Source organism: Macrotis lagotis, chromosome 8 (genome assembly GCF_037893015.1).
Source record: "Macrotis lagotis isolate mMagLag1 chromosome 8, bilby.v1.9.chrom.fasta, whole genome shotgun sequence".
Taxonomy (NCBI): domain Eukaryota; kingdom Metazoa; phylum Chordata; class Mammalia; order Peramelemorphia; family Peramelidae; genus Macrotis; species Macrotis lagotis.
The window spans coordinates 24,923,310-24,950,805 of record NC_133665.1 but is presented as its reverse complement, the minus strand read 5'-3'; the positions used below and the strand labels follow the sequence as shown (position 1 = coordinate 24,950,805).

At 36.4% G+C, this 27,496-nt stretch overlaps 1 protein-coding gene and 1 long non-coding RNA gene across 4 annotated transcripts in view; one reads left to right on the top strand and one right to left on the bottom strand.

The window, feature by feature from the left end:
* Positions 1–27,496, top strand: part of DOCK8 (dedicator of cytokinesis 8) — a 306,811-nt gene that overhangs the window by 50,238 nt on the left and 229,077 nt on the right. The window lies entirely within an intron of this gene.
* On the bottom strand, positions 9,174–26,957 carry LOC141495330 (uncharacterized). Its single transcript, XR_012470739.1, has 3 exons — positions 26,539–26,957; positions 11,383–11,587; positions 9,174–10,245 (listed from the first exon to the last, which is right to left on the bottom strand). It is a non-coding gene; the product is annotated as an uncharacterized LOC141495330 (long non-coding RNA).

The window sequence follows — 27,496 nt, the reverse complement described above, 5'->3', positions numbered from 1 at the left end:
TGGTTTAAGATTTCAATATAAAAATAAATTCTTTAATTTTTATCTTAGAACCCAATAAGAATACATGTAATTGTTAAGAATAACGCTGGAAAAAATTAAAAATAAATAAAAATAAAAAAAGAATCAAGCTGGATTTAGAAAATACAAACATCATAGTGATGATAATTGGATATAGCTACAAAGTATAAAAGCAAAGATAATGAATTTAAGAGAATCTAGCAATCATTAGAGGAAATAAATATCCATTGATATCAAGATTAGAATGTTAAGGTTTCTGTAGGGGACATTATAAATTTGATGGAAGAGTATTTTGAGATAATTTTCAAGGATTCCTTTAAGAATTTAATCTGGAACTAACCCCAAGTTATTTATTCCCTCTTTGTGCTTTAAATAAAATAATATTTGAACCTAAGCCTTTCTAACTTTTCCTTCTTTTGTATCTTGCAAGTGGTTAAGAAGGATTGTTCTCCACCACCTTCAACCCTACCCCATAAGTAGTAACTTACCCCTTCCCTGTTCTTATGGTAAGTGGACTTAGGCTTCTGGGGCAGGGCCAGGACAGAAGGAGGGAACGACTTCTTTGGTTTCCAAAAGCTTAAATTATGTAAGGGAAAATTCTTTGTCCAGGAGTGAAGGTATTCAGGTTAACTATTTAAAATGTGGTTTAATAGTTAGAACTCCTGGACTTGAAATCAGGAAGACCTTTGGTCAATCCCTGGCTCTGATATTTGCTAGCTGTGACCCCTCCACAAATCACATAACCTTTTTGAACCTATTTCCTCATTTGTAATATGAGTATATTAGAGTAGATAGTGCTAAGGTCCCTTCCAGCTCTAAATCTATAATCTGAGGTTCATATATGAACTATTCAAGACCCCTCTCCCTATTCTTCCTCCTCCTCCTCCTTCATATATTTATGCTTATTATTTTTCAGTCATATATTTTTGACTTCTTCATATTGACACTGTAGCAATCTTTTTTGAGGAAAAAGTATATCTGATAAGGGCTTTTTAGCAATGGTATATGATGGATGGGGTGGGGAGGGTTGTTGATTGAGAGTAGATGTCTTTTTCTAATAAATTTTATTGACAACTCTGCTTTTAATATCACCTAATTTCCCCTTATATCTATCTCCCTACCCCCATAACTTTTTTTTTTTGCTTTAATATTGAACTCTGAGGGGTGGCTAGGTGGCGTAGTGGATAAAGCACTGGCCTTGGAGTCAGGAGTACCTGGGTTCAAATTCGGTCTCAGACACTTAATAATTACCTAGCTGTGTGGCCCTGGGCAAGCCACTTAACCCCATTTGCCTTGCAAAAATCTAAAAAAAAAATATATTGAACTCTGATATTTACCAGCCCTACCCATAGTAAGCACTTTTTCTGTTCTGGGTACAAAAAAAAATTATAGTCATTTTTAGTTAAAACAGAACATAGAGGAAGTATTACCTTAACAATATTTTTTCTTCCTGGCTCTGTGATTTATGATTTAAATTCTACACTTGGCACTACCAATCTATTTAACTTCTGCAAGTGCTTTTTAATTTCTTCTTTAAACCATAGAAAGTAGTATTTACCTACCCTACACTCACATCAAGTGTTCAATCAACAGTCAGTCAACAGGTATTTTCTAGCTACCTACATAGTGGGGAGTTAACACTTAAATTGTGCAGAGGTTAGAAGTTTGGCGACATTTATCATTTTCTGGTTTTTTCTGAGCTGTTCAAATGAAGGCAGTTTTAGATCAGGTAGAAATTAAATGCTATATTCTGATAGAAAAAAGTTAATGTTATTTTAAGAAAAAAATTAACTATAATGTTAAATATTCAGAAGTAGATAGGCAATAAAGTAACTTTTTAAAAAGAATGATGACCTCTAAAGTAACATGAGCTTTTGAATTGACTAATTCTTAATCCAGGGTCAGTATGAGCCTTAAGAATCTGGTAACAAACTCCCTGGGTGACTTTGGAAGCTCTTTTTGAGCTTTATTTTCTTCATCTATAAAGTAAGAAAATTGGCCTGAATGACCTCCTAAGGTCTCTTCCAGCAATGCATCTTTGATTCTATGGAAATCCACACCAATAAATACACTTCAAGGCAGTCTGGAAAGAACCCTAGATTTGAAGTCAGAAGATCTGAATTGGCTCCATCATTTAATAGGACGTAGCTCCTCCTCTATGGGCCTGGATTTTCTCATCTGTAAAATCTCAACTGAATAATCTCCAAGGTCCCTTTTTTAATTGTCCTTGACACGATATCATTCAACAGCACTTAGGAAAAACCTTCAGACTCAGTCTTGGAAGTAGAAACTCAAGTCTTGAAAGAGAATGTGGATCCAGAGAAATAATAATTTCTCCAATGCCAATGACAAATGTTTTGGCTAGAGCATACCTGCATGGGCTCTTTACTTATGTGTTTCTAAAACAGAATCTGTTGTCATTACAATTATTAAAATCCAGTCATTCCATTAATAAACGCAGCATTGCCAATTTTGAGCAAAAGCATATTTTCCTTTTCTCACAATATATTCTCAATCATACTTCTTTCTCCTTTCTTCTCTCTTAAGGATAGATTATAAAGTGATTAGAATGCCAAATAGAGACCTTCTTATTTGATCACAGAAGTCTTGAGTTGGGAATAGTGGTGACATGGTCAGGGTTGCACTTTAGGAAGATCACTTTGGCAGCTGAGTGGAGGATGAACTGGGTGGAGGGAGACTTGAAGAAACCAAAAATCCATTTCAGTAGTGCTGCTTGAAGTATTAAAGTCCTGTACCAGGGTGGAGGCAATGTCAGAAGGGGACTTACAAGTCACTTAACCCTAACTGTCTTGCATTATGGGCCATCTCCAGTCATCCTAATTCATATCTGGCCACTATACCTAGATAGTTCTGGAGGAGAAAGTGAGACTGGTGACTTAGCACAACATCCCCTCACACAAATTCAATCCATGTGTGCTTTTCATGGAATCTTATAAAGCCATGGCCTTCTTAGAGATTGAAGGACAAACATCATGAAGGTAAAATTGATAGACCTTGCACAACAGATTGGATATTGGGGTGTGGAGGCAGTGAGAAAGAGTGAGATGCTGGGGATGGCATCTAGAGTGACTGAGAGTGCCTTCAATTGTTATGGGACAGTTAAGAAGAAAAGATGTTTTAGTAAACAAAAATGAATTTGGCTTTTGACTTTTTGAATTTAAGGTGTCTATGAGACTTCCAATAAGCAGCAGGAGAGAATTTAGGGCTGAATAAATTGATTTGAGAATAATCAATATAAAGCTGGTAATTAAATCCATGGGAGCTTATGAGATCACCATGTTAAATAGTATGGAAGAGAAAAGGGTTCAGGACAGAACCTTGTAGGACGCCCATAGTTAGCAAGTGTGACTTGGATAAAGATCCAGCAAAGAAGACTGAACTGAGAAGGATTAGACAGACAAGTAGGAAGAGAACCAAGAGAGAAAAGTATCACAAAAACTTAGAGAAAGAAAATAACAAGAAGATCAACAATATCAACAACTGCGGAGAGGTCAAGAAGGATGTGAGAAAGGCCATTTAATTTGCAATTAAGAGACTTTTAGAAACCCAGGAGTCAGAGAGATGTGGAAGAACCGAGAGACAAATTTCTCAGGGTTTTTTGAAGGGGGTGAGAATAGAGACAGAGACAGAGAAATAAAGATAGAGAATCAGACTATAGTCTATATTTTAAAACTACTTTTTCCCAGTAATGGTGATTGAACAGAACAATCCATCCTTCCTCTCCATTCATTTAAATAGTATATTTCAGGACTGTCTGCTATTATTGGTTTAGAGTCAGAGCATTGTCTTCAACATCATGTTTTCCCCATTATGCTACCCCTTATGTAAACCTACCCTCTGAAAGAGATTCAGAAATGGACCACTCAATCCTATCCACATCTAAGAGATGAGGAAATTGTTTTTTAGCATGTATACATATACCTACGTATATAAAGGTAGAAGGAAATTTGGAAGAATTTTGTCTCTTAGCAACTCAGCAGTTCTCAAAAGTGACAAGGTTTTGTTTGTTTTCAGTGTTCCTCACAAATGCTAGTTTTTACTGAAGGTACATGGCACAGCAAGTAGAGAGGTGTCCTTGGAGCCAGGAAGGGCTGTGCCTCTGACATATACCTCTGACATATACTGATTACTTACATGACCTAGGGGCAAGTCACCTGTTCTCTTGGTTCTCTAGGCAATTCTCTAAGATTATAAACTCAAAAAATAAAAGATACCAACTAGCATTGGTACACAGAATTTTCCTCCTTGAGAATTCTCTCTATCAATGAAATCACAGGTTCAGACCGTGTGCTATACTTCTGTTCAGTTAATATGAGTTATATTCCATTGAGAGAAATCGAGTCAGGGTTCCAATAACTCTCCCCTTCCTGACTCAAAGAGCTGGTGTTTGAGCCAGGTTTTTTGCCTCAATGCCTTCTCCCCATTTTAAGTTAGGCTCTTGCTATAACTCAATCCTCACAATTTCCTAGGAACAAATATTCTAATAACTCTGTCGTCTTGAGTAACTGTTTAGTGTGCAGAAAGTATGTTCTCCTTTTATTAGGAAGTGATTTAAGAGTGTGGTTCAGCATATAGTGCACTGAACTGACCAATGCTTTAATAAGAAAGGAGCTAAAGGGACTTATTTTTAAATAACTGAAATTTTAATGAGAATACACTATTATGATCTTATGGAAGTTAGTGTACAGAAATTAGACAGAATCTTTCTATAATAGCATAGAAAAACACATCATCTGTAAAAGTCCTAAAGATTATTTGCTTGTTTTATTTCTTAAATTCAAAATTCAAAAATAATAATATGGTGCCTTCTATGAAGTCCTGGTAAATATTTTTAAAGAAAATTAATTGTATTCTTTCCTCTGTTAGGAAAAAAATACTATCTTCCCAGCTCTATCTCAGTGACAGAACAATGATTTTATCATAACTCACCCATTGCTTCTTATCCTAGGAAATTACATCCAAAATCTTCCTTTAAATTTTCCATATGGGATCCATGCATGTGCTTGAGCCAGCTGACTCATGAAAGTCAATTGTTAAATTTTCATTGTGAGCATTTATACCTAGGAAAACAGCAAACACCTCAGAATGGCTTGATGGCATTCTTGTTTTATTTTTAAAGGATGCTTTAAACTAATGTTAATTCCCAAGAAGTCAAAAATGGTAAAAGTCATTTAGGGTACAGTGATTGGGGAAATTAGAAAACCTTATTATACTGACAAATCTCAAGTAGAATATGGATAAAAGAAAGAGAGGAGTATCTGTAAGATTGCAAAGTAGAAACAGAATATATCTCTACCTGAATGTTACAATAGCATCTCACATTCAACCTGTTCAACATGTCCAATGTGAATTTATCTTACCAAAAAAGTTGTTTTCCTCTCAATTTCTGTTTCTGAGACTGTTACCACCAACCTTCTTGAAACCTCAAAATAATCTTTGATTCTTCCTTCTCCATCATCTCCTAAATCCATTCATTTTTTCCACCCTTCCATTTCTATCCGAACCATACCTCTCATCTATCGACCTCTTTTCCATTCTAGGGTATACCTTCATCATCTCCTCCTTGGAATCTTATATTAGCCTTTTCAAAAGCTGTCATGCCTCTTTGTATCTCCCTTCTCCTGTCTTGTACTTGTGCAACTGCACAGTTCTATCTCATTCTTCTTGTCAAAAACCTTTGTTTCCTTTTGTCTCTAGGATAAATCAATCAATCACTCAACAAACATTTAATAAGCAACTTCTCTGTTCCAGGCACTTGCTCAGTACTGAAGTAAAAAAGATAAAAATAAAAATAGTTTTTATTAATTAAAGGAGAAAAAAACACCTTAGTCTGGCATTTCAGACCTTCCTCAATTGGATTTCCATTTACAATTGTAGCCCCATTTCACCTTACTCCTTTCTTTATCATAGAGGGGTTCTGACCCATGCCCAGACGTCAGTTCAGTTCAGATCAGAAATGTCCATTGTCCATGTAATGCTTAGTTCCAGGTAAAGCAGGCTGATAGCTCACTGTTCCTGATCCCAATCTGCTGTCTCTTGACTCTGTACATTTGAGCATTATCTCTACATGCTTTGGTCCTAGCCCTCCTTCAAGGTCTAATGGAGGTGCTACTTTTCCCCTAAAGCCTTCTTTGATTTCCTTCTCCTCTCCCTCACACCCTCAAACAAGCTGGAAATGACCTTTCTTATCACAAATTCATAGAATATTTTGTCTGGACCTTTCTCCTTTGCCCTTTTCACATTCTACCTTGAACCACAATCAACATATATTATTCCCCTCTTCATAGATTATAAGTTCCATGAGGGCAAGGATCATGTCGTTTATCAGCTTTGGCCCCCAGCTGCTAAGTATACAGAAGAATTTTAAGAAATAAATGCTTATAGAAATGAATTGGACTGGTATGAGAAGTTGTACAGATGGCAGAAAGATAACTATGATTGACTGCAACACCTCATTGTCAGGCACAAGTGATTGCCTTTAAGAGTGTTCAAGGGCAAACAAAAGCTTTCTCATTTACCTGCCTTAGTAAATAGCACAATTTAGCAAAGCTAAGCTCTAGAACAGGAGGGAGTCAAAAGAACCCAATTTTATCTTAAAGTAAAAGGCCTTTATGCTTCACAGTTCAATTCACCTTGAGCACCAGAGGCCAATAGCCTCACCTGGCTCTCAGGGGAACAACACGGCACTAACTCACATAAACATGGAGTTTATTTACTGCCCTCCTCTGAAGATTTGAAAACTAATAACCCCATTATATATCATTCTAGGAAAACATAATGTGCAGCCTCAAAATTGTTCAACTAAAAAAGTGAGCTATGCTTACAGCCACCAAACCCTTTGAATTTTCTAGTTCAGTCTGATTTCAAGAAAAAGAATAATATTCTTATCAAAGCTTTGCAAAAGGACTAGTCTTTATGTCTCACTTTTGTTCTGAAAAAGATATGAATGGCATAATTTTATAGTGACCAGATAACTTGCAAAGGAGTAGAGAATAGGAAGCTTTTAGATCTGGTTCCTCGTTAAATGAGCATTGTACATAGAGTCAGGGTTAAATACATTGTTATTTTAAAAATTATTTTTTAATTAAGAAATATTTATTTTTCTCTTTCTCCCACTTTCCTTTCCTCTCCACCAAAAAAGGAAAGAAAAACAAAACCATTATAAGGGCAACTATGCACAATCAAAAAAAATAAATCCCCATATTAGTCATGCTTCTCTTTCTGTGTATTTTGTCCATTGACTTCTCTGTCAAGAGATGGGGAGCAGTTTTTTTTATTATTAATCTTCTGAAACTGTGGTGGATTAAGTCTTTCATGGTTGTTTCATACTGTCCTTTTAAGACTGTGTTATCAGGAGTCCCCTTTGAGTAGACTCAATGTAGTGACTTTATGGAACATGGATGAGTCAAAGAGGATAAACAGGCACATGTGAAGTTGTTCTCTGCATATCCTGAGAGAGCATCTCCATGGATGAGATTGCAAATAAGAGTATTGGAATAAATTTAGAAATAGAATAACAGTAAATGGAAATAGTTGTTAGATCTTTCCTTTCCACTTTTTCTAGACAAGATTCTAATTCACTAAGAAGGTAATTTAGATTGTCTCCATTCACTATCACATAATATTCTCATAGTTCTTCATAATAGGTGGGAAGTTCTTGTCTATACTAAATCTAACCTACTATTAATTAATTTCATGAATTTCAAAGTGTTATATGCATGCCTTTTCCTATTTTCTATAAAATCATATATAGTTTTTTTATTCAACCATCAGCTTGCAAAATATACAAACAGGAGATGACTGAGATTACTGGATATACATTGAAAATATAACCTGTGGTCACAGGCAAAAAACAAACAAACTAGCTAACACATCAATTTAACCATTAAACCCCAAATTATACTTATCCTGAAAGAGAGACTGGCTGAGAAAATGTGGATAGATCCAACCATCCCTCTACTAGAAAAATAATTCCTAGAAACTTTGTTATACTCAGTATTATTACAGCCATATAGCATATTATATTCATTTAAAGTAAAGACAAGAATTTTCAGTAGTTTTTATTTAAAAATGCTCACCTAATCCAAAGGAATTTAACCAGGGCAAAAACATAATTAAAGGAACTGTGTAATTCACTTGTCACAATTCCTCTTAGTGTTGCATAAAACTCTTTAAAATTGTCATGATTTTTTGTGTTTGAGATAATATATGGAAATTTTTTTTTACTTTCCTGATTTCTTTTGGATCTCAGTTTAAGTGAAGCTTTTTAAAAGAGTTTTTTCTGTCTCATCCCCTCATCCCCCCCCCACCTTTTCTCTCAAAAGCTGTTTTGTGGTCTGCTTTGTATGAATTTTGTATGTACCTATATATTTACATGTTATCTCCCCCATTGGAATGTGACTTGAAGATAGAAGCTATCTCTATCACTTAGCCCATAGTAGTTATTTAATAAGTGTTTGTTGATAGATTGATTAAATGATCACAAACTATAAGGCATTAGATAAATATCCATCATCATTATGATAAAGAAAGTAGCAGGAAAGTAATGTAGTTTTATAGACAAGGCACAAATCTGAATTCCTGACCAATATAAGGGCATTTATGTTCTAGTTCTTTCATCAATACTTGAAAAATTCACATTAGGACCTGAATTACTTGGGTTGCTTTGGCTTTACTCCTAGTTCTTCTGGAGGAGATAATACTGTAGAACTATATAAGAAAAATTTGATCAATAGGATTAGGAGGTTAGGAAAAAGAAAACTACTCTCATAAATATACCGTTAGAAGTGAATATTTGTCTGCCACTTGAAGACTTCCAGTGGTAGAGAATCTCTACCAATCAAGCCAACCTATTAAGCTTTTTGGGGACAGCTCCGATTGTTGAGCTGAAATTTTCCTCTGTAATGGCTACCATTTGCTCCTAGTTCTATTTTCTGGGGCCAAGCAAAATAAATTAAAGGACTATCTTCTAGAAGAATGATTTGATTTCTTTAAAAGTCTTGAAGGTAGTTCTATCTGCCCCCATTGACCCTTTTCTACCACCTAACTCTAGCCTCACCCTATCAAGAGAGGCACCATGATGTAACTGATAGACATTGACTTTAGAGTCAAAGAAGAATTAGTGCTGTCTCTGACACATACTGGCCTGCTGATCATGAACAAAAAAAATACTTTAATCTCTTTGTGCCCAGGCATCTCTTTTTTTATTGAATATTTTCCCCATTACATATAAAAACAATTTTAACATTCTTTTTTTGAGTTCCAAATTCTCTTCCTTTTTCCTCTCCCCCATCATTGAGAAGGCAAGCAATTTGTTATAGGTTATACATGTGGAGTCATGCAAAATATTTCAAAGTAAATTCAAGCATCTCTCTAAGACTATAAATCATAGAGGCATTTTCAATCTGTGTTACTGGGATAGGGGAGGGAGTTTCCACACTGGGAATGCCTTATTTCAAAGTAATTGGAGGACTAGACTAAAATAAACAAAGCAAAACAACAACAAAAACCTTTCCTCTTTCTTTCACCCAATTCTTATGTGCATGACATTCAATCATCTTATTATTCTGATTGCCTTATAATTTAAATCTGTCATCTTTGATCTGATCCTTGAAGAATGGGAAATATTCAGGTAGATGGAGGGGGAAAGGAAGAACATTCTAAGTTGGACGAATATCAGCAAAGAAAGTGCAAGAATGGGCATGATGTGATCAGTAAAGTAAACCAGTAAGAACGAAATGGAAGTTATAGTTGGGCAATCATGAGGATTGAGGTGGGGCCATATTGTAAGGGACTTGAAAGTCAAACAGAAAACTTTAGACTTTAAACTATCAGAAATAGAGAAGAACTACCAAAATATTTTGTATTCTTCCATCCGTCTGTCTGCCTAGCTGTCTCAGTCTCTTTACTTAGTTTTTAAGACAGTTATCTGCCCCCATTAATCCTTTTCCACCACCTAACTCTAGTCTCATCCTATCAAGAGAAGCGCCATAATGTAGCTGATGGAGGTTAACTTCAGAGTCAAGGAAGAACACCACTTAGTGTTGAATGGCATTTAATGGTGTTTAGTGGTATTTAATCCAGGACAGCTAGGTGATGAAATGAATAGCTTTAGGAAGACTCCTCCACCTGAATTCAAATTTGACTTCTTGATAGCTGTGTGACCTTGGACAAGTCACTGGAATTTGTTAGCCTCGGTTTCCTTATCTGTAAAAGAGTTTGAGAAGAAAAATGACAAACTACTCCACTATCTTTGGAGTCATAAAGAGTCGAACTTGACTGAAACAATAGAACAACAACAGTGTTTAATCCACTTAATTAACTTTCCTAATCTAAAGTTTCTTTTAATGACATTCCTTTTGCAATGCTTCATTAAAATAAATGAACAATATTTATCAACCCAAGATCAGCTCTTTATCCAAAACATCACTGTTTCTCCTAGGAACTAAGAAGATCAGTTCAGTATTCCTAAAGCAAAGACTACTCCATTTTCTCTTTCTGAGATGGAGGTAACCCTGGGTTCTTGAATGTGGGTAAAGCTTAAATTCTGTATTCTTTAAACTTTAAAGGACTTTTTAATATGTTAACTATTGTTATTATTTTAAAATTTACCATATATTGTCCATCTTTACATGTGTGATAAACTGCCATCATGGTACTAACCTAACTATGGTTAGAGAGTCATTCATACAATAAATCTATCAGGCAATTAATTTTTTGTTACATGTAATGCATGACGAAGTCATGAAGAGTCTGCCCTGTTGGAAGGAATTTCCATACTGATGAAGTTACTCTTCTTTTTGAAATTTTTGAAGTTGAGTCCAAGCTATTAGTAGGAAGAAACCAGGCAAGTAGCATCCTAGAGCCCTTTATGTTGGTCTAATTCTATGTGACTTCTGTTTGTAACATTCTGTTTCTGATGGTACTACTTAGAGTTACAATATTTTACTTATTTTCAAAAGCAATCCAGAAATTTTCTGTTTTAATTTCTGTTATAATTTCTTCCAAATACAGAGTAGAGCAAGGGAGACAATTATATAAGAAATTGTTTGCTTCTGTTATGTAGAATTTTAAAAATATAATGTATTTCAAATTTTAATATTGGAGAATCAGGACTCCCTGATTGTATTTCCTTCTTAATTTTTGCTCTATTTTATTTTCTAATTATGTTAATGATCTTTTCCTTCTCTTTCAAAATCACTATTATTGCTTCCCTCACTCCTTTCTATAATTTCCTACCCATAATGAAAGCCTTACCTTTAAACAAATAAATTTAGTCAGTAAAAACATTTGTCATTTGGTTGTCTGAAAACAAGGTTCTCATTTTGTACCCCTAGAACCCACCTTTTTGTCTGGTGGGTAGCATTATTATAATAGGATTTCTGGGGTCAGGATTAGTCATGGCCTTGTGCAGGTTCTTAAGTATTTAAAAGTTGTCTCCATTTATGGTATAATCTTTGTAGAAATTTCTCTAGTTCTGCTCACTTCATTCTGCATCAGTTCATACAACTCCTTCAAAGCTTCTCTGAATCTGAATAGTAAAATTCATCTGTAAAATAAGGATAACAGTAGCATCAATCTCCCAGAGTTGTTTTGAAAATCAAAAGAAATAATATTTGTGAAGTTCTTTACAAACTTTAAAATGATACATAAGTGCTATTGTTATTATTATTATTATTATTATTATTATTATTATTATCATTATTATTATTATTATTACTTTGCAGGATTGTTTTAAATGCAGGTTATCTGCCTCCAAATCCAATACTCTTTCTAAAGTATCATGCTGCCTTTCATTTCATGTTTCATTCAAAAGGTCTAGTAACATGAAAGCAATCTAGGGGCAGCTAGGTGGCGCAGTGGATAGAGCACCAACCCTGGAGTCAGGAGTCCCTGAGTGCAAACCCAGACTCAGATAATTAATAATTACCTAGCTGTGTGGCCTTGGGCAAGCCACTTAACCCCACTGCCTTGCAAAAACCTTAAAAAAAAACATGAAAGCAATCTAGAATTATGCCCAAAGAGTTATAAAAATGTGCATTCCCTTTGACCTTTGACCCATCAGTAGTTACGTTTTCCAAGGTGATCAGGAAAAAAAAAGAAAAAGAACCTATATATTCTAAAATATTTGTAGCAGTTCTCTTTGTGGTGGCAAAGAACTAGAAACCGAGGTGATACCCATCGATTGGGGATTATTTAAACAAAATGTGGTACAAGATTGTGATAAAATGTTATAAGAAATAATGAATTGGTTGATTTAGAGAAAACATAGAAAGATGCATGAAATGATAAAGAATTAAATGAGCAGAACCAAGAGAACATTGAATACTATATACAATATTATTTGAAGAAAACTGAATGACTAAATAAATACTCAAATAAACTACAAAGGACATATGAAGGAAGTCACTATCTACAACCAGAGAAAGAACTGGTAAATAGAAGTATGCATAGTATGATTTCATACATATTCACACAGATTTGTGTCAAATGATGACCTTCTCTAGTGAAGGGTGGGGAAGGAGGAAGAGACATTTGGGAACTTAAAAGGTAACCAAAAAAATTAAATGTAAAAGATCTAGAAACATTAGTTACTAGTTATTAGAAATGTTCAATTAAATGAAATGTCCAAATGAAAATGATTAAGAAAATATTATTATATAGTCCAATCCATATAAAGCTGCTTTAGTAAATTATAAAATTTTTGCCATATCAGAATAATTTGTGAAAGATGCCAAACCATGTAAATGGCACTGAACTATATTTGTGCATTAAATTTTCCTTATACTTGATTATAGTTAATTGAGAAGGTTTCCAGAGACAAAACAAACATTTTCCCTTGTGTGGGGTTATAGAGAAAATTTTGACATCTTTTCCATCTCTTCACATATGCACAGTCCCTTGGGTATTATTTTCAACATTGCTTAGAAATATTGGAAAGGCATACTAATGTAATCACTGAGGAGCAATGCATAAGTTATTTTGTTTGATTTATTTTTTATTCTCATTTTGTACAAATTTTTTTACATTAATAAAATATTCTTGTTTACAAGTAAACAAAATACCCCTCCTCCCCCATGAATATAGATAGACTTGCTTGGGTGAAAAAAGTAAAGGGGAGAGAAAAAAATTAAAATAAAAAAAATAGTAATAATTGTAGGTATGGCCAGGTGGCGCAATGGACGAAGCACCAGCCCTGGAGCCATGAGCACCCGAGCCCACATCCGGCCACGTACACCCAACAATCACCCAGCCATGTGACATGCAAGCCACCCGATCCCCACTGCCCTGCAAAAAAAAAAAAAAAAAAAGAAAGAAAGAAAAGACTCAAAATAAAATAAAATAGTAATAATAGTAGGGGTGGCTACAGAGCATTGGCCCTTGAGCCAGGAGCACCTGGGTCCAAATCCAGCCCCAGACACCCAAAGATCACCCCGCTACGTGGCCCCAGGCAGGCCATCCAGCCCCACTTGCCCTGCACCCTCCCCCAAATAATAATAACAAAAAATGTGCTTGAGTCTTTGTTCCAACACCAACAACTCTGTCATGGGTGGATCTCATTCTTTATGATAAGTCCATCACAAAAGTTACTTCCATATTTTTCCAATGTTGCCATTGCTGATCGCAACTCCCTCCTTTCTTATTTCTCCACTACCATGTACTCTATTTTCTCTCTCCTTTCACTCTGACTCTGCTGTAGGGTCGCTGAGTGGCACAGCAGACAGATCCCTGGTCCTGGGGCCAAGAGGCCCTGAGCCCCCATACCACCCCTTAGGCCCAGAATCCACCTGGCCCGTGGTCCTGGGCAGGCCTTCCAATCCCAGCCCCTTGCAAGAAATAAGAAAGAAAATGTGTTATATCTGGCCACTCTCCCCCCATGGTCCATCCTCTCCTCCTTTATTCACATCCCCACCCCTTCCCCCTGCTCCCCGCTCCTTCTTACTCCAGTTGTTTATACCCCATTGAGTATATATGCTGTTTCCTCTCCTAGCCATCTCTGAGGAGAGCAAAGGTTCCCTCATTCCCCCTTGCCTCCCCCCTTCCATATCATTGCAATAGCTCATTGTAATGAAAAAAATCTTATGTGAAATATCTTGGACTATTCCCCCTCTCCTTTTTCTTTCTCCCATTCCATTTCCCTTTTTTTTCTATTGACTCCATTTTTATACCTTATTTTATCTTCGAATTCAGCTTTCTCCTGTGCTTCCACTATAAAAGCTCTCTCTACCTGCTCTATTAACTGAGAAGGTTTATATGAGTATTATCAGTGTCATTTTTCTATGCAGGAATACATGCAGTTCATCCTCATTAAGTCCCTCATATTTCCCCCCTCTCCTCTAATCTCCATGCTTCACCTGAGTCCTGTATCTGACGATCAAACCTTCTGTTCAGCTCTGGCCATTCCAAAAGGAACATTTGAAATTCCCATGGTTCATTGAAAGTCCATCTTTTTCCCTGGAAGAGGACATTCAGCCTTGCTGGGTAGTTCATTCTTGGCTGCATTCTAAGCTCTTTTGCCTTCCGGTATATTGTATTCCAAGCCCTACGAGCTTCCAATGTAGCTGCTGCTAAGTCCTGTGTGATCCTGACTGCAGCTCCACAATATTTGAACTGTGTCCTTCTGGCTGCTTGTAATATTTTCTATTTGACTTGGGAGTTCTGGAACTTGGCTATGATATTCCTAGGGGTTGGTTTTTTGGGATCTCTTTCTCTGGGGAATCAGTGGATTCTCTCCATTCCTATTTTGCCCTCTGCTTCTAGAATATCGGGGCAATTTTCCTGTAGTAATTCTTTGAAAATGATATCAAGGCTCTTTTCCTGATCATGACTTTCAGGTATTCCAATAATTTTTAAATTATCTTTCCTAAGTCTGTTTTCCATATCAGTTGTTTTTTCAATGAGATATTTCACATTTTTTTTCTAAATTTTTCATTTTTTTTTGTTTTGAAGTATTGATTCCTGATTTCTCATAAATTCATCAATCTCCCTGAATTCTATTCTTTGTCTGAAGGATTTGTTCTCCTCAGAGAGTTTTCTTATCTCTTTCCATCTGGCCAATTTTGCTTTTTAAAGCATTCTTCTCCTCAATAACTTTTTGAACTGTTTTATCCATTTGACCTAAGCTGGTTTTTAGTATGCTATTTTCTTCAGCATTTTTTTGGATTTCCTTGACTAAGCTGCTGATTTCATTTTCATGTTTTTCCTGCATCTCTCTCCTTTCTTTTCCCAGTTTTTCTTCCAACTCCCTCATTTGATTTTCTTTTTTTTTTTAGGTTTTTTTTTTTTGCAAGGCAAATGGGGTTAAGTGGCTTGCCGAAGGCCACACAGCTAGGTAATTATTAAGTGTCTGAGACCAGATTTGAACCCAGGTACTCCTGACTCCAAGGCCGGTGCTTTATCCACTACGCCACCTAGCCACCCCCTCATTTGATTTTCAAAGTCTTTTTTGAGCTCTGTCATAGCCTGAGCCCAATTTCTGTTTTTCTTGGAGTCTTTAGATGCAGGAGCTTGTGCTTCCTCATCTTCAGACTGAGTATTTTGATCCTTCTTGGGCTCATTTGCAAAATATTTCTCAATAGTCTTCCTTTTGTTTCTTTGCTTGCTCATTTTCCCGGCCTGGGCCTGGTTTGGGGGTGCTTCCTGAGCTTTTGGGACACTCCCACAAGGGTCTCAGTGTGTGAGGCTCTGTCCTCCCTCCTGGTTTCTGAATGACCATAAGCACCCCACTCTGCCACGGGGCTGAGGTGGGGGGGGCCCTGCTGTTCTGTGGGGGGGCTTAGACTGCTAACAGGATCTGAATGTGGTCAGAGCCCCAGAGTCCTGTTCCAGGGGCAGAGGACAGAGCTCACAGGCTCTCTTCACTCCCCTCCCTCAGCTCAATGGGCTCATGCCCTGGGGGCTCCTGCTTACCGGCTCCGCCTGCTTCTGTTTCCCCATCTGGGCTGAAGAAAGACCAAGCTGCTGGCTGTGTGCCCTGAGGGCTGTTCCCCCACTTTGTGCCCGGTGCTCCCCAGGGTGCAGCTCAGGAGACTCCCCCACTGCTGTGAGCTGCAGCTCCCAGCGCCCTGGGGCTGCCTCCGGGATGCTGAAGTTCTTTGGCTCTGGCGGGCCACCCCTCGGGGGGCCACCCCTCTGGGTGGCCGCCCCTCTGACCCTGGGGAGCAGAGCCTTTCTACTCTTTTCCAGGTTACCTTGAGTAGGAGAACTGCCTCACCGGGTCCCTTTGTGGGTTCTGTCTCTGGAAAGTTTAGTTAGAGTCCTTAGCTGATGAATTTTATCAGAGAGTTCCTAAGACTGGATCCCTTCTTGTCGCCATCTTGGCTCCGCCCCCTGTCCAATACATAAGTTATTTGGAAAGTTCAATAAAGGACAAAAGAACCATTGAATGTAGGAGCTTCTGTATAAGTTATTGAGACTGAGCATGTCACTCAACTCAGTTTTGTTGTCTCTAAAATGGACAGGGATCATCACATATATCATCCAGGTTGCTGAGAAGATCAAATGATATAATGAATGTCAAGTATTTTTTAAACTTTAAATGACTTTTTAACATGTTAACTATTGTTATTATTATAAAATTTACCATATATTGTCCATCTTTTACCCATAGATTCATTAATAAATAGCAATACATGATATCTGAGCCCTCAGTCCTAGTTATGTCACAGTAACTTCTCTTCCTTTTTTCTCCTTCCCTTTCCCTTTTTCATTATTATCATTATTTCTACATGTAATTGGCTAACTTCATACATTGATTCAGGAGCAAATAACAAATAATAATATGTAAGAGCCCTAACTCCCTGTTATATCACAGTAACTTATTAGTATTATTATTGTAAAATTCACCATATAATTATTCAAATTTATCCTTAGATTCATGAGCAAATAGCAAGTCATGATACATAAGAACCTTCAGTCCTGATTGCATCACATTATTGTCTTCTAAAATAATGTTTCCTAAGCAATATAGCCTAGCATTTAGGTGGAAGTTCTCAGCTTGTTGCAATATCCTGAATTTCCTCACTTCCCTTTGACTGTTTTTGCTCTGAGCCTAGAGAGGTCTTTTAATTAGTGTAGAAAGGAGAACTGATGCTTTTGAATCTAAGATTAGGATTAAGAGACACCCCTTCCACCTTTCCTACAACATATGATTATCAAATTCATAAAAGTGTCATAAGTTAAAAAACACTGGGGAAAATATTTCAGCAAATATAAAATAACATCTATGTGCAAAGTGTGGTGTGGTTTAGGAGATGGCAGACTGGTATTGGAGTCAGGAAGGACTATGTTCAGTGCTTCCACAAAAGCATGCTAGCTATGGAAACTTGGACTAGTCATTTTCCTACCCAGTTGTTCAGGCAACTGCTTAAGACAATAAATTACCTTTGAATTCCAGCAAAAAAAAAAAAAAAGGCAGAAGGCACTATTTAAAGTGTTGGGGCAGCTAGGTTGCTCAGTGGATAGAGCATTGCCCCTGGAGTCAGGAGTACCTGAGTTCAAATCCAGCCTCAGACATTTAATAATTACCTAGCTGTGTGACCTTGGACAAGTCACTTAACCCCATTTGCCTTGCAAAAAAAAACTAAAAAAAATTAAGTGTTAGGGTTAAAAAACAAAACAAAACTGCAATCTTTATCCTCCAAGAGTTTGTAATTCACTTTTTTGTTTTGGTTTTTACAAGACAATGGGGTTGTGACTCACCCAAAGTCACACAGCCAGGTAATTATTACATGTCTGAGGTTGAATTTGAACTTAGGTCCTCCTGATTCTAGGGTCGGGTGTGCCATCTAGCTGCCCATAATTCACTTTTCTATATAATTTTACAGTGGGAAGAATGAAACTTTTAAATAATCTAAAACATATTTTTAATAATTTTGAGAAATTGCCAAACTAAGAAGCATTTTGAATTCTCCTCTAAGGAAGAAGCATATGAATTCTATTATTTTAAATAATGTGCTAATTGCTCTCTGTGATTGCTCTCTGTTTGTACATGTTGAATCAAAGATTTCTAAAAAGTTATACATTTATGCTCTTTTTGCTGATGAAAAGAACAGGAAAGCATTCTTGAAAAGTTATAAAACTCTTAAAATGGTAGCAAGACAACACCATCAGGCAATTTATAATATAGTTTGGTGTTTTGTTTTTTTTAGGTTTTTGCAAGGCAAATGGGGTTAAGTGGCTTGCCCAAGGCCACACAGCTAGGTAATTATTAAGTGTCTGAGACTGGATTTGAACCCAGCTACTCCTGACTCCAAGGCTGGTGCTTTATCCACTACGCCACCTAGCCGCCCCATGATATAGTTTTTGAAGGCATACATTTTGGTTTTCATTTTATCAACAGAGCTTTCTACAGAAATGTGACCTGTAGTCGATGGAATTTTAGAATTTGGAATTTTAAAATAAAATGTATACCAAGATTCCCAGAAATCCAAAAGTCCAGGTGGTATTTTTATGAAAGGGCAAAGTCACTTTTATATTATCCCCTTGAATAATAATATGAGTTATAATAATAACTTCATATTCTTCAAACATATACTTTGTAATTTTATACTTAGGCTTGTTTGTATTCATTTTGTCATAAACTTACAATTTTTGGAGAATCTTTTTTTTTAATATTTAATAAATAAAACTATCTTTATTCCTCCCTGGAGGCAGTCTGGTTAAGTGACTTGTCCATAGTCACAGTTAGTAAGAGTCTGAAGCTCTAATGACTTTTTTTTTAGGTTTTTGTAAGGCAAATGGGGTTAAGTGGCTTGCCCTTGCCACACAGCTAGGTAATTAATTATTAAGTGTCTGAGGGCGGATTTGAACTCAGGTACTCCTGACCCCAGGGCCGGTGCTCTATCCACTGTGCCACCTAGCCGCCCCTCTCTAATGACTTTTAAAAATAATCTGACACCCCACTTCCCCATAACCAGGAGGTGAGTGGTTAATAATGAAACTTTACCATTCATGTGATAGAAGTTATTACTTGTAATGGAGGGAGTGTTGGGTCAGGATGATCATGGTTTTGTTTCTAACTTTGATGTTTACCATCAGTTTGTATGATCCTGGGTAAGTCATTTATCCTATCTGTAGGATAAAGTTTCTCATCTTTTTTGTGTCATGGACCTCTTGGGCAGTCTAGTATAGCCAATAGACCTCTCCTCAGAATAATGTTTTTAAATAATTGAAGGGAATCTAAATTTCAGTTAGAAGTAATAAAAATTAAAATTTAATTATTTTCTCATCCAAATTTATGGACTTTTTGAAATCTATGTCTTTAAACCCCAGGTTAATAATCCTTACTTTAGGATTTACCTAATAAGTCAAAGATGGGTTTCAATTTGCCTAGTGGAAGTACTTCCCCAGGTTTATTTGTTTATACATACTATGTGTGCCAACTATTACATTTAGGAATCACATGCTGTTTTTGTAAACTGCTTTATTTCCTTCCATTCCCTTAATTTATTATTTATTTTATCTCCAATTTATTACTTCATATACATCAGACAAGAAAACATCAAAATTCACTCAGATCTTTGAGATACTTCTGGATAAGTTCATTCCCTGGAATTGTGACAGAAACTCCTGTTTTAAATGCAGTATTCACAACAGCAAACCCTTTACATTGTCACTCTTATATCTTTTATATTCAAGAATTCTTGATTTCAGCATCAGAGAATTTTTAGAGGTATAGAAGATCCTAGAGGTCTATTCCCAATTCTACTATTTACTAGCTTTGTGACCTTGGGCAAGACACCTAACAACTGCTCTGGGTCTCAATTTCTTCAACTATAAATTGAAAGGCTTGGACTCTGAGGTTCTTTCTTTTTTTTATATATATACTTTTTTTTTATTTTAAAACAGGTCACAACACTAAACTCAATCCCATTCTGCCATTGTACGAGCTACAAATGCTTGCTTAGCAATCTTTCGAAGCATATTTGAAAAGTGAATAAAAATCCATATAAAACAAATATCCAAATAGTTTCCATAGGAACACAGCTAAGTGTGACCCCATCTCCAAGTCTTCCATATTGTTGCATTTGTGCCAACCCTGTTCTTAAAACATTTAAAAACTCTAGCAGGAATTAAGTTAATGGTCCCCCAAAATGCTCTAATACAAGCTAAACTTGCAATTAATGGCTACAAATAGCATCTATACATTAATACTAGCTGAAGTACAAGTTGTTGAGTGATGTTCCATTCCACTTTCCCAAGCACAAGATAATGGCAAAGTGTTGATATTCTGATTCTCTACTTCTGCGGGAAAACCTTGGGTCTTGATTTGTTGCATGCATTGCCATGCTGGCCCAGATATCACATAATAGATAGTAGGTCTCTGGAATCCATTGAAAGTAGAAGCAGCAGGGGCAGCTAGGTGGCACAGTGGATAGAGCACTGGCCCTGGGGTCAAGATTACCTGAGTTCAAATGTGGACTCAGATACTTAATAATTACCTAGCTGTGTGGCCTTGGGCAAGCCACTTAACCCCATTTGCTTTGCAAAAACCTAAAAGAAAATTAGCTTTGGTGATTAAACCATATCATACCTTTAATTTTATGGATACAATTCTATTTTAAATGGAGATTAGATACAACTTCATTCCTCTTAAAAGAGCATTTTTTGGAAAATAGAGAAGATGATGTTTATAAAGCACTGAGCTTTTTCCTAGACTGCATTAAAGATCAAAAAAAATTATTAGGATCCAAATTTAGCTTCATGAAAAATATCTCATGAGATGTGTAATCTGGGCTCAAAGCCAAATGCTTGGTACAAAGCAAAACCGTACTATGCGTGGGACTTGATGGCAGGCCAAATAACAATTTTGGAATTTCTATGCTTTTGTATTTGTGTAGGCAGTTTTCCCATTTCAAGGTAGACAGGGCAGAGATGAAGAGGTTAGATGCAGACATTCCAAAGCTCTTGATTCTTTTTTGGGTCTGAAGTCTCATTGCCAATGATAATAACTGGTGTTTACACAAGTTCTTTTCCCTACTTACAAGGTTGCTCCATTTTTCACTGAACTATGTCATTTGTACACACCTTTCTGAAGGAATAACAACAATGAAAAAGCTCAAATGAAAAGGGCAATGGTCTGGACAGCTCTCTTTGACTTCCTGTCATTCAAAAGGGAAAGAAGTAATATGCATTTAGTGAATGAACCCAAGGATCAACAGTATTACCAAAGGTGAAGCAGGTAGTCAAACAGGTAGTTTGAATGACTTCAAGCATTGTTCCCAGCTTTGTAAATCTATGTCTTAATCTATTGCAATTTGGATGTCTGGTGTGTGTGTGTGTGTGTGTGTTAGGCAATTTTGCCAAACATGAGGAAAGAAGGTAAATTAAGCAGTTTTTTTAACTTCAGAAATCCATGTTTTTTTCTCAGTGTAGGTCCTTCTTCAACTATTATAGATTACAATCCCCTCTACTCTAAAATAGATGGTTTCAGTAATTGTTGCAGCAAATTCCATTCCCCCCAAATCATCACCTAGTAGTCCATCCCTCTGATGATCAATCCACTCTGCACTCAGAGTAGTCCTTAGATTAATAATATAAGACTGTTTCATGTTGAAATCCTACTCAAACTTTAGTGGCTTTTGATTTCCAGTTGTATCAAATACAAACTCTGGCATTTAAAGTCCTTCACAAACCAACCTTATCTTACTTTTCTTCCTTATTATCCATTACTCCCTTTCTCAAACACAAAACCTATTCAAACCGTTCCTCATTCATAACACCTGTCTCTTATCTCCATGCCTTTTAATTGCCTGTTTCTTATGCTTGAAATTCATTTCTTCCTCATCTTTACCTCCTTAGAATCCCTACTTTTTATAAAATTTCTGATCCAATATCATCTTCTAGATAAAGATTTTAGAGGTATTAATATCTATTCCAAAAATTAACATGTATCGATTTTGTACATATATGTATTCACTTTTGCATTACGAAAAAAATACACTTTAATAATCTGTAGTCATTTAAAATTGCCCTAAAACAATATTTTAGGATAGTCTACATATGTTCACAGTTTCTCCCCTAACTAAATTGTAAACCCTTGAAAACCTCTCATAGTACCTGACTCATAATAAGCATTTGCCTAATATTTTTTGATTGATTGATTTGACAAACATATGAGTCATTGTCAAGTTTCTCCAGTTTAAATAGGACTTGACACAAGACTTGGCCCAAGGTCTTCCCAACAAATCAGTGAGGCACTAGATAAGAACTTTAGTGAAGTCTTTTAAAATCATCTTATAAATACATTTAACATTAATACAAGCTAACAATTAGGGAGAACTGAAAGGTAGGGAGGTTCTCCTTTCTTGGTGAAAGGACATTTCTCTGTGGCTTTAGCCCTGAACAATAGATTTTTCTTTCAAAATGAACCCAAAAGTCATCTTTCAGTCCATTCTTTGATTCCATTACAGCGCCACATCCTTTCCAGGAAGGTCTCATATATCCCCCAAAAAACCCTCACTCTGGCAAGAAGATTTTTTTTTTTTATAAGGGCTGTATAAAACACAAAATATACATATTGCTCAAGAGATCTTGGAGTCTGGACAAGTAAGTCCCACCAGAGGAAAAAGTCAGCTTGGTCATAGACAACAAGATTCAATTGAATCCCTGGTTTTCTATTGGTTCTCTTAACTTCTGTAGGTTATAGCCACCCATGAAAGCAAATAATATTCAATTTAATTTTGGTTTGGAGTTTTTTCAGCATTTTAGACAAGTTATAATATTGATCAGGCAGAATGGGGCTTTGCTCTTTTCGTCAGTGGTCTCATTTGTTTGATTTTCTTGTTGTTAGTGACCACTTCCTGGAGAAACACTGCCCATAGGGGCACTGGCAAAGAAGTCAAGAGAGGTCAGTCATTTTTAGAATCAGTCAAATTTAAAATTCATAACCCAGGTTTGGAGAATAATCATTCTTGGAATACTATTGCATTTGATTTTTTTTTCTTTTTATGGATATATGTGTGTGTGTGTGTGTGTGTGTGTGTGTGTGTGTGTGTGTATGTATCTCACTCTTATTCCCTGATATCCTTTATACTAGCAAAGGATAAAAAAGAAAGAGGGGGAAAAATCAGTTCAGCAAAACTAACCTACATTTCAGCTGAGTCTGTCAAGTTATACAGAATTCCACACTCCTAGTTCCCCACCTCTCCAAAGAAAGAGGGGGTGAGGTAAGATTCATTCTCCTATCTCTTCTTCTTGGTCAGGCTTAGTCATTGTATTAACACAACTATCAGTCTTGATTTTTTTATTTGTTCTTTCCATTTCCATTATTATAGTCATTCTATATACTGTTTCTTGGTTCTATTTAGTTGATATATCTATACATGTTCTCTGTAGTCTTCATATATATATATATATATATATATATATATATGTATGTATATATATAATTGCTTTTTAAAATAAAACATTATTTGTTGTATTGTCTAAGTCCTCCTTTCTCTTTTCTCCACCCCCATATTATATATCCATTTTGAGCATATTGTGAAATATAGTGTAAGATGTTGGTCTAAACCTTATTTACTTTCCAGATTACTTTCTGGTTTTTCAAGAAGTTCTTGTAAAATAAAGGATTCTTCTCCAAGTTATTGGTGCACTATACCCTTTTTTTTTGTTTGTTTTTGCAAGGTAATGGGGTTAAGTGACTTGCCCAAGATCATACAGCTAAGTAGGTATCAAGTGTCTGCAGTGGAATTTGAATTCAGGTCCTCTGGACTCCAGGGCCGGTGCTCTATCCACTGCACCACTTAGCTGCCTAGTATTTTATACTTTAAAAAATATTTATTTTATTTTTGATTTATGGACTAAAACAAGCATTTTCATAATAGTATAATAAAAAAATGATTGCATGTGAAGCTACAAATCCATTATGTGCAACTTACTATTTCTTTTAAATATATAACTTTATCATGTAAATTTCTTTTTTCTTTCTCCCCCACACCCTAGAGATGGTTATCATTAGATATGTATGTATGTATGTGTAAAATCATTCTATACATACTTCTGTTTATCGTTCTTCCTCTGGAGGTGGATGGCATCTTCCTTCATATGTCCTTTGTAATTAATTTGGATATTTATAATAGTCAAAGTGACACTCAAAGTTGTTCTTAAAACAATATTGCTGTTAATTTATATAATGTTCTCTTAATTATGCTCATAAACTCTAACAAGTACTTTCATATATTAATATTATTTGATCCTCATAAAAACTCTGTAAGGTTAGAAAAGATAAGCTGTAAAATCATTGTGTAGAAATAGGAAAGATTGTGAGAACTGTTTAAGGTCAAAGGTTGCTAATGAAAGATTCTACATTTAAACCATTTTAAAATGGAAATAAATATGGAAAAAGATAGATTTTATATACATTACACTTTTTACATACATTTTCTAGGATATCTATCAATATGGAAATGATTATTTTTCCAAATTTGTTTTTCTTTATGACAATTAATTTCCACAACACTTTTATTAAGAACCTTGTATGTAGAAAATAATAGTCCATATTAGTCACTAGAGATACAAAGGGAAACAATTCATACTCTCAAGAAGTTTATTTTCAACTGGATCAGTGAATAGCTGATTACTTACTATTGTCTTTTGGTTATATACTTGTTTAAGTATCTGATGTATATGTATTATAAGTATAAATGTATTCTATGGATAGATAGATATATTGATAGATCTATACAGAAGTGGACAGATGGATGGATGAATGAATCTATTTACAACTAATGGACCTGGAATTAGGAAGGAAGACCTGAGTTCAAATTTGACCTCAGACACTTACTAGCTAATGTAACCCTTGTAAGTCATTTAACCCTGTTTACCTCAGTTTCTTCATCTGTGAAAAATAAGCTGGAGAAGAAAATGGCCACTCCAGTTTCTTTGCCAATATATGTATATGTGTAGAGATAGAAAGATAGAGAGCTCTCAGAATATTGACCACAAGATAATGTCAGAGAGGAAGGTTGACCATAGAAATTCGTGATGCCATTTTATAAGGTTTGGGGATGTTGTGATTTACTTGGATAGAGACACCCTGACAGCATCAAGGTTCTTTTGATGCAATAATTAAACCCCCACTTTGTGATATGACTCCCTCTGTAATATCCTCAAATGTGCCCATATAGCTTCTCCCCTTTAACTATTAGTCCCTACTCCAGATGAACAGCTCAGAACTTCCTTCATTTGTTCCATAAATGAAATATGCCCCTTTTCTGTCCTCCAACTTCCCTGGGGGAATTCCCTCCCCTCCTTGGGATCTAACAACTGCAAGGCCTGAACAGGCCTCTTTTTGTTCTTCTCATCTTGGCTTAGGTTAGGGAAGGGGGGATTGTTGTAAATGAAAAAGATCTTAAAGTTTATATCACCAAACTCTTCTTAAATGCGCAAGATAGGCATTGGCACAGAGAATGGGGAGGGAGGAGGCAAAGAAGATACCCATCTTGCTATTTTTATCACCATCCTATACTACAACCCCCATCCCTTGCTCTACTCTTTTTCTCTCTGCTCCTAGGGGAGGTGGAAGATTAAAAATGTCCTTTCCTCTGTCCTTTCTTCAGAACCCATCCTGTCCCTCAATGGATAAGGTTCCATCTGGCTTGGCCTCTAGCTGAGGCAGCCACAGGAAGATTAGGTTGGGAGGGGGGAGGCAAGGAGAAGAAAGGGGGCAGAAGATGGAAAAGGAATAATTCATCTCACTAGAAACCTCAAGAAGGCTCCTTCAGCACTAGTCACCAGTGCTGGCTAGAGAGAGAAGAGCAGAATCAACGTGGGCCAGGAGAAGTGGATAACCCTATGCTCTGGCTACATCTCATGATGGACTCACTGATCCACACTCCCTTACATAATTATCCGATACTTCCGCTGCCACATTAAAATTCCTATTTCATCCTTGGTCTTTATCTTCTTTTTTTGCCTGTGAGCCCTATCATTGCTATGGAGTGGAAACACAGGGATGGGAGAGAAAGAGATGCATTCCTATCACACTCCATGTTGGAATTATGAATATTTGAATATGTTTTTCCCATATAAACTGACATAACTTGGGCTCTGTCAGTATCAGAATGCAGCAGGTAGAGGATGGTGGGGACTAGATATCAGACAGATTTGATGGGTTGGAGCAGGTGATCAGAGATGGATCTGTAGATCAGCAGATCTGGTAGCTAGTCAGTACGTGACTGATAGCAATCTTAGCAAACAGTGGTGAAGCTTGACCCCAGGAGAGTCTTGTGGCATCAAGTAGTAGGGGTCAGGGAAGTCTGGAAATAGCAACCCAGCCCCAAAAGCTGTGGTTTTAGGGCAGGTAGAACTTTGTTCCCTAGGCCAGGGAACGGAAGTAGGAGTGAGGGTAGAGATCAGCCACATCCCAGATAGGTAACCAAGACAACTCAAATACTTAGAGGAAGGGGAGTGAGAGCAAATTTTTACTTAACTCTTTGGTTTAAGGTTTTTCTCATCAGCTAAGCAAGGTAAAAAAAAAAGCTGAATTGTTGTTACCTGATTTGATAGTGAGCTGTTGGTCTGAGACTCCTTTGTTTTACTCCAGAATAGTTTTAATATCTGATGTAGGCGTAAATTCCACCTTCTGTTTAAGGAAGAAATTTTTTCCAGTGCTCCCAACTGCTGATGACGTCTCTGATTTTACCTTCTAGCCACTCTTTTTGTATCTCATACGTACCTAGTTATTTACAGGTTGTCTTCCCTCTTAAAATATATGCTCCCTGACTGTGTATCCCTAGCACTTAACACTGTCTTGTACATAGTAATCTTTTAATAACTGCTTGTAATGATTAGCTGACTAATTCTGAAAACATGGTTAGTCTCCACAGGAATCCTTGTAATCTGCTTTGGGGACTTTATCAGATGGTGACAGATTAATCTCTGATTAGCCTCCCTCCAAGTCAGTGTCCTGAAAGTCTCTTCTAGACAACTAGAGAGAACTACAGGAGGATTTCAAGACCCTAGTGGCTTGGACCTTCATTTAGGGTGGAGTAGGAAGGTTGATCCTGACACTTATAAATTAACCTAGCATTTGTATCTAGGCTTAGGTGGGGTGGTGGATAAAGTCCTGGTCATGGAGTTCAAGTCTCAGAAACTTAACTAGATAAATGACCCTTGGGCAAGTTGGTTAACTTCAGTTTTCTAATCTGTAAAACTAATAATAGCACCTATCTTAAAGGGTTATTTTTAGAATCAAATTAAATAATAATAATTATATGCTTAGTCCATAGTGGGCATCAATCAAATAAATGGTCGCTATGATGATGGTGGTGGTGGTAGATACAAGATTACTAGAATAAGAATCAAAAAAATCTACATGTTCACACAATCCAAGCTGTGTGACCCTGAGCAAATCATTTTACTACTTTCTACCTCAGTTTCCTCATTTGTACAATGGGGATAAGAGCAGAAACCTTATGGGGCTGTTAAGAGAATCAAAAGAAATAATACATGC